General features: G+C 39.3%; 1 long non-coding RNA gene across 1 annotated transcript; it reads right to left on the bottom strand.

Annotated features, from left to right (window-relative positions):
* Positions 1-587: 587 nt before the first annotated feature.
* On the bottom strand, positions 588-5441 carry LOC119473012. Its single transcript, XR_005202180.1, has 3 exons — positions 5429-5441; positions 1561-1566; positions 588-1035 (listed from the first exon to the last, which is right to left on the bottom strand). It is a non-coding gene; the product is annotated as an uncharacterized LOC119473012 (long non-coding RNA).
* Between the last annotated feature and the right edge of the window lie 2206 nt (positions 5442-7647).

Below are 7647 nucleotides of genomic sequence, written 5' to 3' on the forward strand. Positions count from 1 at the left end.
CTTAGTGGCTTAAAAACAACACATTTATTATTTTGCAGCTCTGGAGGCCATAGAGCTGTGTTCCTTTTAGGAGGCTGTCAAGGAGAATCTGTTTCCTTGCCTTTTCTAACTTCTAAAAGCCTCCTGCATTCTTTGCCCCACCACTTCCTTTCTCTGCCATCAAAACCAGCAGCATAGCATCTTCAAATCTCTCTCTCTCTCTCTCTGACTCTTCTGCCTCCTTCTTTCCTTTATAAAGACTCTTGTGATTACCTTGGCCCAAGCAGATAATCCAGGATAATGTTTCCAGTTCAAGATGCTTAACTTAATCACACTTGCAAAGTCTGTTTTGTAATGTAAGGTTACATGTCCACAGCTTCAGGGGATTAAGGCATGGACATCTTTGGAGGGTTGCATTATTGTGCCTACCACAGATGTGCTCCTGAATAAGACCTTGAATACCATCCAGGCATTTGGCTCTTCCTACCTGGCTTTTATATGAGTTTGCAGATAGGAACTGTGATAAATTCCTATCAGTTATTACAGTCCCTTTCTTTCCCTCTCCTCAAGAGTCTTTTCATACATTTAAACAAGTCAGATAACTGTTAGTGTTTACTTAAATGATGAAAATACTCTGGAGTACTGTGGGAGAGGATTTGATGAGGAAGACACCCCCACTCTTTGTGTCTGTCTTTGACAGCTGCATGAAGAAAGTAAAACTTGACTCTGAAAGTACATCAGTAAAGAATTACACAATGCCAAAGACCCCACATGGGTCTTTGAAGCCATTTGAGAAACTGGATATAATTTGGTCCTTATGATTTTTTCTGGGGGAAAACTTCAGAAATGTGGAAATCTGAATTAGCAAATTCAAAGAGGGCCAGAGAGAGATCTTGAGGACAAGGCGAGTGGCTTCCCAGGTTCTGTATTTCCAGCCCTGAGCACAGTGTTCTGCATGTTGGAGACGATTACTAAATTATTAGTGAATAAATGACTTACTGAAAGTATCCGAGGAACAGCTTAAGCCCTGGGAAAGATCTAGCCTTTGAAATGTGACTTGGAAACAAAAAAAAAATAATGGGTTTGATATCCTCAGAAAAGAGTACACCACTACATTCAGTTTTGTTTCTTACTGCTGACTCACACAGCCATCCCTCATTGATTACTGCTCTGTTGATGTAAAAGAAAATAAACCCCCGGTATCACTCTCCTCTGTCCTTATTTGAAAGATGAAATAGCAGAACTGCTTCTCTGTTTATTTTGCTCACACATTTCTATTGTTTAAAGCACAATTTTCAAATTCATTTCTAGCTTAGTGAATTGATTTTTTATTACTCATGCTGAGCAGTTGACAGTAATGATTTATTGCATCTCTGGGATTTTGGCAGCTCCTTACCACTCATGGTTTAATTCACAGTTTTCCCTAATGGCTTTAGTGTCTGTGGTGTTTGCTCCTGTAAAGTGATACACCACTGGGAGATGTGTACTCCTGGCCCTGCGCTCTGGCCTTAGTTTTCTTTTCTCCTTGCTCTGTGACTGTGTTGACTGGAAGGGGAGAGAGCATTCATGAACAGGGGAAACCTGATGCTTTCGCCCGTCCTAAGAACTGCAGCTATTGTAGCTTTGTGCTATGTGCTGGAGGCTGGTCCTCTTGAAAGGAAGCCAAGGTGGAGCTGAGAGAGAAGGCTAAGCGCACATGTCTTAAAGAGATGGGCTACTTTTTAGGCTTCGTACCAATGACAACAAACATAGCAACCCGTTTTGCCAACCATTATAGTATAAGGGTATTAAGGCATGGACATCTTTGGAGGGGTACATTATTGTGCCTACCACAGATGTGCTCCTGAATAAGATCTTAAATACCATTCAGGCATTTGGCTCTCCCTACCTGGATTTGTATGAGTTTGCAGATAGGAACTGTGATACATTCCTACAAGTTATTATGGTTCCTTTCTTTCATTCTCCTTATGAGTCTTTCCATACATTTAAACCTGTCAGATACATTATAGTACAACCATATTAGTACAAGCATTGACGAATTATATCTTGTGGCCAAATTTGGGCTACTACCTGTTTGTGTAAATAAAGTTTTATTGGAACGCAGCCAAATCCATTCATTTACCTAATGTCTATGGCTGCTTTTGTGCTACAATGGCAGAGTAGAGTAGTTGCAGAGAGACCATATGACCTATGAAGCAAAAATTATAAGCCCTTATCAGAAAATATTTGCTGACCCTTCATCTTTATGATATGAAAATGGTTTTGGTAATATCAATGCTAGTTTACAGAAGTGGAAACAGACGCACTGAGATGATATATAACATGCCCAAAGTCTTACAGCTAGTATGAGGTGCGGAGTCTGAGTTAGAAGCCAGTAGGTCTATAACATACTGCCTTGAATAGTTACTCAGAGAATGTAGTAATTGCTAAACCTGCCATATTAACATGTCTGTCTTATTTCTTTCCATCTTCGCAGGGTTTGGCATTATGAAATCTTTCCAGATAATCATCAATTGTCTAATGGGTTTGTGAGACTTTTAATTTTTTTAATTGAAAATTTGTGGGATTTTAAACTTTTTAAAACTTTGAACTGCCTATTAATTGTTTGAACCATTTGTACAGACTAGCGGTTCTTACCCTCAGCTACACAGTGGAGTCACTTGAGAAGCTCTACAGGTATTGCTACTGGGTCCCCTTGCTTCCATGTCATGATTTCATTGGTTTGGGATGCAGTCTGGGTATGATGCTTTTTCAAAAGCATCAAAAGATTCTGTTGGGCAGCCAGAATTGAGAACCACTAGAATAGACAATTGTTAAGTCTCACCCTAAAATACATGAGAGGTATTTCCTAGTGAGTCAACAATCAATACAAAATGAAGGAAGAAGCTGGGTGAAGTGGCTTGTGCCTGTAATCTTAGCATTTAGGCAGCTGAGGCAGGTGGATAACTTGAGGCCAGGAGTTCGAGACCAGCCTGGCCAACATGGAGAAACCCCATCTCTACTAAAAATACAAAAATTAGCTGGGCGTGGTGGTGCATGCCTATAGTCCCAGCTACTCAGGAGTTTGAGGCATAAGAATCGCTTGAGCCCGGGAGGCGGAGATTGCAGTGAGCCAAGATTGCACCACTGCAATCCAACGTGGGTTACAGGGTGAAACTCCAACTGAAAAAAAAAAAAAGAAAAGGAAGAAGAAAAAAGGGATAAGCAACTCATTAGAAACAAGGGCCTATTGTAAACATGTTACAAGTTGGTGAGCCCAATGCAAGACATATTCCACAGTGCTAAGAATAAAAAGAAATAAACTGAATAAAATAGATAATAGGAAAAGATGTTAAGGCTACAGTGAGCCATGTTTGCACCACTGCATTCCAGCTGAGGTGACAAAGTGAGACTGTTTAAAAAAAAAAAAAAAGACAATAGCAGTTATGCAAATTAAAAACACATACACATAATACAAGACACATTTTGTGATGATAAAGAAAATTGGGTTAAGTTCTAGACTTAATCTTCTTATTTGGGCATAATTATACTGACTTTTTCCTGCCCAGGGTGCAAGGAGAACTCATAATTGGAAAGAAAGAGTGGAAAAATTGAACATCCTCCTTTAAAAGGCTGCATATGGCTTGTGCATTCATTTAAAAATTGCAGTCTCTTTCTTCTACAAAATGTATACTTTGAATTTCTCCCTGTTTCAACCTTTACTGATGGGCAAATTAAATCAGGGCTGATTTAGATTCAAAGAGTTTGTTAACTGACTCTTGCCTCGAGGAATGACATCATAATCATTACCAGCAAATTTTGAGTAAGCCCTCGCAGGGGACCCTGTGACACTGTGCTGGTTCTTCATCTCTCAGAAAGTGCACCTTCATTGCAGTGCCTGGAAAGACATAATCACAGCTGAAATTCCAAATAAATATCTCACTCCTCAGATTCTTTCCACTGTTTCTATTTGCACTGATGATGGAGCCAATGTTGTTAAAACAGCGTGAGACTGAACATTTACCCATGAGCTGAGTTCCACAAGCTGTCTGTACCGGCTGGTACATCATTCCAGTAAGAAGAGTGAAATTATTAAACATCACAGAGAGGTTTACAAGATTTTTCTGAACTATCAAAGGTCACATGTGTTTTCTTGGAGACTTCAAGAGAGAAGTGGGGTATGTACATAAAATATCTGAGACATCAAGCAGGTTTATGTCTGTGTAAAAGCGGCTCCCTGTTTTCCTTTCTTAGGCATGACTGTCAAAGGAGCACAAGCATCTCTCTGTGCTCTGGCTATGGGAAAGGAAATGTATGTTTAAGACTTGGAACATGGGAGATTTATGGGATGTTAATGTGTCAAGTCTTAGTAACCTCTCAAGAAGGCCACTTGTGAAGTCAGACTGTCATCAGTCACAGAAACCAATGCATCTGTCTTCTGAGAAATTCCTCAGAAATGTCTTCCAGAAAGATTATGAAAGATGAAAAATCTCAATACAGTGAAAAGGTGTTCTATAAATGTGAATTTTTGCTGCTTCTGGCAAGTTCTGAGCATTCCCTTAACTGAGAAATGACAAAATGATACATGCAAAGAAGCTATTGAAGAAAATACTGAAACTGGTTAAAGGCAGCTATACAAGGATCAATTGTTGCGTATTTATGAAACGTACCCATCAAAATATGGCTATGCAAAGTGCATTTAAAATATACTCACACAACAGCATGATACAGACTTACACTCAGCTAAAATTAGATAATGCTCCCTAAAGTCAAGCCAGAAAAGCAACCTGACTGTAATATAATATGAAAGTGATTTAATAATGACATCACAGGTAAGTCCATACAAAGTGGATGGAAGAGGATATAATAAAACATTCAGCCTAATAGTAACTGGGGATCTGGGACACTGGCATGTTTTGCATGTCAGGTATAATCAATATTTAAGGTTGGGACATGTTTTCTTCTTGTATCGACACAGTAAATGAAATAGATATCTCAGCTCATATGGGCTTCTTTCACTGGATCCGATGACCTATGATCAACAATTTTATAAGTAACAGAGTAAAAACCCAGGAAAGTAGAGAGCAAATCTTCTGCTGTTGACCATCTGTTGCTCAATTGGATTCCTTTAATCTCAGCAGAAAGTTGTGATTTTGACAGTCACTGACATTTCCCCACTAAGACTAATGTGAATAATAGGCCTGAACAATATATATCTGCATGGCATATCAGAAAAATAGGCATATAGACCAATGTAACAGAATAGAGAACCCAGAAATAAACCCAAATATCTACAGCCAACTGATCTTCAATAAAGAAAACAAAAATGTAAAGTAGGTAAAGGACACTCTATTCAACAAATGGTGCTGGGATAATTGGCAAGACACATGTAGAAGAATGAAACTGGATCCTCATTTTTCACCTTATATAAAAATCAACTGAAGATGGATCAAAGACTTAACTCTAAGACCTGAAACCATTAAGATTCTAGAAGGTAACACTGGAAAAACCCTTCTAGACATTGGCTTAGGCGAAGACTTCATGACCAAAAACCCAAAAGCAAATGCAACAAAAACACAGATAAATAGATAGGACTTAATTAAACTAAAATGCTTCTGCACAGCCAAAGAAGCAATCAGCAGGGTGGGCATAGTTGCTCACACCTGTAATGCCAGCACTTTGGGAGGCAAAGGCAGGTGGATCACCTGAAGTCAAGAGTTCAAGACCAGCCTGGCCAACATTGCAAAAACCTCTCTCTACTAAAAATATAAAAATTAGCCAGACAACAATGAAGAAGAGAGAGATCCAAGATGGCTGATCACTAACAGCTCGGGATTGTAGCTCCCAGTGAAAGCGCAGAGAACCAGAGGACGCCACACTTTCAGATGAATTTTTGTTGCTCACGCACCAGGAGACTCCCAGCGGAGGAGCTCCACGGGTCGCCAGTGCGACTCTTGTGGCCGGTGAGGCAGTTTTGCCACTGCCTTGGTACGGCAGTTCTTGGTGCAGACTCAGAAAAGCATCATCAATCATAACGCCGCTGTTTTGGCTGGGGCAGTGGGTTGCTCAGATTTTAGCGCTGGGAATCAACAAGTTGGACGTCCACTCAGAAACTCAATTATAAAGACCACAAATGGATAAATCTATAAAGAAGGGAAGAAAACAGCCTAAAAAGGCTGAGAATACCCAAAATCAGAATGCCTCTCCCTCTACAGGGGATCACAGTTCCTCATCAGCAACGGAACAAGGCCTGATGGAGAACGAGTGTGTTCCATTAACAGAAGCAGCCTTCAAAAGGTGGATGATAAGAAGCTTCTGTGAATTAAAAGAACTTGTTCTAACCCAATGCAAAGAAACTAAGAACTTTGAAAAAAGATTTGACGAAATGTTAACAAGAATACACAATTTAGAGAGGAATGTAAGTGAATTAATGGAGCTGAAAAACACAACACAAGAACTTCGCGAACTATGCGCAAGTTTTAACAGCCAAATTGATCAAGCAGAAGAAAAGATATCAGAAATTGAAGACCAACTTAATGAAATAAAACCAGAAGACAAGATTAGAGAAAAAAGGATAAAAAGGAATGAGCAAAGTCTCCAAGAAATATGGGACTATGTGAAAAGACCTAATCTACGTTTGATAGGTGTACCTGAATGTGACGTAGAGAATCAATCCAAGCTGGAAAATACGCTTCAGGATATTATTCAGGAAAACTTTCCCAGCCTAGCAAGGCAGGACAATATTCAACTCCAGGTAATACAGAGAACACCACAAAGATATTCCTCAAGAAGACCAACCTCAAGGCACATAATCGCCAGATTCACCAGGGTTGAAATGAAGGAGAAAATACTGAGGACAGCCAGAGAGAAAGGTCAGGTTACCCATAAAGGGAAGCCTATCGGACTCACAGCAGATCTCTCAGCAGAAACCCTACGAGCCAGCAGAGAGTGGGGGCCGATATTCAACATCCTTAAAGAAAAGATCTTTCAACCCAGAATTTTACATCCAGCCAAACGAAGCTTCATAAGCGAAGGAAAAATAAAATCTTTTGTGAACAAGCAAGCACTCAGAGATTTCATCACCACCAGGCCTGCTTTACAAGAACTTCTGAAAGAACCACTACACATAGAAAGGAACAACCAGTATCAGCCTTTCTAAAAAATACCAAAAAGTAAAGAGCATCAACATAATCAAGAATTTACATCAACTAATAGGCAAAACAGCCAGCTAACATTAAATGGCTGTATTAAACTCACATATATTATTATTCTAAATTTAAATCGACTAAATCCCCCACTCCAAAGACACAGACCGGCAAAAAAAGCCAAAACCCATCGGTATGCTGCATCCAGACCCATCTCACATGCAAGGATACACTAAGACTCAAAACAAAGGGATGGAAAAGATTTACCAACCAAATGGAGAGCAAAAATAAATAAATAAATAAAAAGCAGGAGTTGCTTTAAAGCAACAAAGATCAAAAAAAGCAAAGAAGGATATTACATAATGATAAAAGGATCAATGCAACAAGAAGAGCTAAAGATCCTAAATATATATGCACCCAATACTGGAATACCCAGATACATAAGAGTTATAAAGAGACTTAGACTCCCACACAATAATAGTGGGAGACTTTAAGATCAATATTAGACAGATCAATGAGACAGAAAATTAACAACGATGTCCAG

The sequence above is a fragment of the Cebus imitator genome, unplaced genomic scaffold, assembly GCF_001604975.1.
Source record: "Cebus imitator isolate Cc_AM_T3 unplaced genomic scaffold, Cebus_imitator-1.0 Scaffold128, whole genome shotgun sequence".
NCBI classification, from domain to species: Eukaryota; Metazoa; Chordata; class Mammalia; order Primates; family Cebidae; genus Cebus; species Cebus imitator.